General features: G+C 45.1%; 2 pseudogenes; one reads left to right on the forward strand and one right to left on the reverse strand.

The window, feature by feature from the left end:
- The window catches only part of LOC114006347 (glutaredoxin-related protein 5, mitochondrial pseudogene), a 518-nt pseudogene extending 240 nt beyond the window's left edge, over positions 1 to 278 (forward strand).
- An 817-nt stretch (positions 279 to 1,095) lies between these two features.
- LOC102500876 (integral membrane protein 2B pseudogene) lies at positions 1,096 to 3,726 on the reverse strand (annotated as a pseudogene).
- Between the last annotated feature and the right edge of the window lie 258 nt (positions 3,727 to 3,984).

Consider the following 3,984-nt stretch of genomic DNA (forward strand, 5'->3'; position numbering starts at 1 on the left):
CCCCCGGTCGGCTTCAACACCGCAGTGGGCCGGATCCTGCGGCTGCCCGGCGTCCGCGACTACGCGGCCTGCAACGGCTGGACGACCTCGGACTCCAACAAGGCATGAAAGACTACTCCAACTGACCCACCATCCCGCAGGTGTTCCTCAAGGCGAGTTCCTGGGGGCTGCGACATCCTCCTGCAGATGCACCAGAACGGGGACCTGGTGGAAGAACTGAAAAAGTTGGGGATCCGCTCCGTCTCTTAGATGAAAAGAAAGACCAAGACTGGAAGTGAGGCTCGGGGTCCTCACTGCGGACCAGATCTTCTGAGAAGTATGTGAACTCCGCTGGGCCCCGGCCTTGGCTTCCTCTTCCTCTTCCAGGAGCGTCCCCCCAGGACTCTGTGCCGGAAAGCCTTACGGATTCTGGTTGTCCTTGCTCCGAGCGCTCGCAGCCCCCTCTGGTCTGTAAGCAGACAGGTGATCTTCGCGTGTCTGGTGTCCGAGCTAAGAATGTTCTCTATTGTAGACGTAATGACAACCACTGGGCTGTAATAATGCCGCATTCTATGCTGTCCTACACGAATGTGTTCTTACATTCTCAGTTGTTCTTTGCCTAATTTAGGACTCAAACTAGGAGCTTTTGAATCATTTTATTCAGACTTGTGTGTGAATGTGTCAGTCTACAAAGATAATATATCCTCCCTCCCTATGTTTTTTTGTAATTTCTTCTGTTAAGGAAAATGATGGACAAAGAAGACAGTGTGATAACTGGGTGCTGTTTTTTTACAATAAATTGCCAACACAGGGACGCTGGGCATGTGTGAGTTAATTCTGAACAGCACCTGTCCCTGAGGGTTTTTGTGCCAGTGACCTTGTCTGGGGAGGTTAGGAGTGCCTCCATGCTTTTCTATTAAACTTGTCAAAGAAAAAAAAAAAAAAGAAAAAAAACTAAATATAGACCCAAAAAAGAAAAAGAGAAAAAAAGAAGAAAAGAAAAGGGAACCTAGTAGCCAAGATATGATTCTTTCCCCCCAGCCTTGATACCCTCTGTATTGAAATGTGAGTGGCCGTGACCAGCCCTGGTAAAGGCTCTCTGGGCCCCAGGACTCCTCAGGCTGACCTTTGCGACTCCATTTCTTGCTGTGCTGCTCTCAGGAGCAGTGAGTTGTAAGAGCGGTAGTCTTCATTAAATCTAAGCACATATGAGGGGAATTCAAACATTTGTGGAAAAGTGAAATTAGAGCACACGTTTACTTGGGTTTAAAATAAATTTGAAATCCATATAGTTTTTCCATAATACACGTTTTCCATGAACCTTCTGAGGACCTCGCATGCATGGTGGGACAAAGGGGCAGAACAGAAGGAAAACAGCTCATTAGTTACAGACTTATAATAAATGTGTTGTCAGTTTTGAGACTGAGCACCTGCTGGGGTCGTCATTATCCAGCCTGTGTCTGTGTAGACATGGCAGAATCAAGCAGCTAATGGAAGTACCCTTTTGCTTTCAAGCTTTGAATGTTTTCTCTTTAATTCAAATGTGACCTTAAACCTTTCCAGAATGTCCTCATGCTGATTTCTCCATTTCACTTCCAAAAAATGGGGGATTTTACATTTTGTTGCATTTCATCCTGCTAAGTTTCACATTAATTATGTATACATCAAACTGTTAAGCCCAGTTTCTTTGAATTATTTGTGCCAGAAAGGCTTTGGGTTTTCTTTTTTTCCCTTGAGTAATAATTTGTCATAGTCAAGCATCCCATTGTCTTGAAACTCTTTGTAAAAACTAAAGACACTTCCATCAAATTTCATTTCGGAAGCGTCTTAGTACAACCTCAGACATTTTTTTCCCCTCCTGGTTCTAAATGTAAGAAGGGGCTTGTAGGGAAGACTAGCTCTCACCCACACCGTTAGCTGTGTTTTATTTACTCTTGGAAATAGAGAGGTCTTAGGATTTTGAATTTTAGTAAAACATCGTGTCATGGAAACAATAAGACTGAGAGCATGTGATCTAACTAAAGATATCTGAAAGTTATTTTCAACTCTAGAAGTTGGTAATAGCTGGATAGCATACCTCGTCCTGTAACAGAAAACAACTTGTCAAAGGAATCAGAAAATACTCAAATGAATATATATGTATATACCAATTGAAAAACTAATGAACTTATAAGAAATATCCTGAAAAAGTGGTTTATGAATCTTATTTTTAAATCCATGTACTTACATAGGTAAGGTTGTTTTCTAGCATCTAACATGGCAGAATAGGTAGGTTTTCCGTACCAGTTTTCATCTATGTCGCTAATTGTGGAAACGTGCACATACTGACCGAAATGAAATCAGGGCTTCCCCTGGTAGTTCACTGGAAGTTTGAGCAGATAGTTCACGAAAGCTGTTCACCTCTAAATGGCAAATGGCTGGTACAATAAAGCGACATCCTTCCAACAGCACGGGGTTAGGAAGCACAGGAAGCCTTTGCCAGGCAGCGCTCCAGCTAAATGGCTTACAGCAGCGGTGTGAGGGGCTGTGCTGGACAGAGCTGCTCCCCTTAGAAATGTAGGTGCAGATAACGTTTCCAGGAAAAGAAAGAATGCAACACCGAATAACTGTGAGTGGCATCCTTCCCTCTATGAAATAGAGCCAGGATTTGAAGAGGCTTGTGTTTCAGAAATGAATGAGGAAGGCACCTCGTGCCCTTATGCCCTGGTTGACTTCGTGGGCCCTGAGCCCTCCAGGCATGTCGCGGTGCTCTGTGCCCTGGGAATGCACTCCACGGGGCCCCAGGTCTGAGGGCTTGCTTTCACCTGTAGTTACACTCCATGCAGTGATAGAAATCTGGTCTACAGCACTTTTCTGAATTTCAAGTAAAGTGAGAAAATACTTTGGTATCTGCTGTCTTGATATGTTGGTTTTTAAAATAATTACTAATAAATATTTTTCATGGCTTAACACACACAGTTTTTAAATTGGTCACTTTTTACAGCTTTTTTTTTTTTTTTTTTTTTTGTGGCGTAGTTTCTCTGCCTTGCAGCTTATAAGTTTCCCTGTCATGACACAGCCGATAAATAAAGAAACCCAGGTGATCCACATTCTCTATGCAATCAGTAATAACCAGGTGCTCATGAATCAAATATGACTGAGGCAGATAGGTTCCAGCCTCGATGTCAGTAAGCAGCTCCCATAGGTTTCTAAGTGGCATGACAATGGAAGTGCTCAGAGGGATCACACAGCACTTAGCCAGGTTAAGATCTAAGCAGGCTGTGAGTTTCTTGTTAAAGTCATGGACAATGCTGGCAGGATCACTATCTGCAAACTGGGACCGGCACACTGATGAATTCAACCTCATCTTCGAAGATCTTAATGTTCTCTTCGATTGTCTGGTAGCGAGCAGCTGGGGCATCGGCAGAAGGCTCATTTAAGACGTCGTCTTTGGTATACTTTATTCCACAGTAGTACACGTCATCTGGTTGAAGAGCAAAATATTTGTACACATATGCTCCTAGAATGACACCTGCAAGCACAAATGCATCCAAAGCACATGCACCAACACCAGGCTCTTCTTTGCCCAACTGGTACCACATCATCCGGGTCCTTGCAGTCCACAAAGGCGTCGTGGGGGTGGGGGGGAGAGATAATGAGCGCCTCCTCGCAGCTCTTGGGCTCGTCCTTCTTGGCCTCCTTCTGGGCCAGGGCCGAGTGGAATGTCACCTTCACTATGGCATGGTCTGGGGTGCCCTCGGAGGGCATTGGCAGGCTCGGGAACGGTCTGTGGGCAGGGGGCTCACCGCTGTGGATGCAGCCCCCTCAGCTGGCCGCGGACACAGTGCAGCAGCAGCTGAGAAGGCTCGGGCTGCTCCACTGCGGCTGAGGCTGCTACTGCCCATAGGCTTCTTAAATTTGGCAAAAAATTCAACAGAACTTGTCGTCAGCAGCTTTGTCTCAACTTTTAGTTAAAATGTGCTATGAATAAGATTCTAACTATTGGGACCAGCAGTTGGCATAATG

Source organism: Tupaia chinensis, unplaced genomic scaffold, assembly GCF_000334495.1.
Source record: "Tupaia chinensis unplaced genomic scaffold, TupChi_1.0 Scaffold147224_1, whole genome shotgun sequence".
Classification (NCBI taxonomy): Eukaryota; Metazoa; Chordata; class Mammalia; order Scandentia; family Tupaiidae; genus Tupaia; species Tupaia belangeri.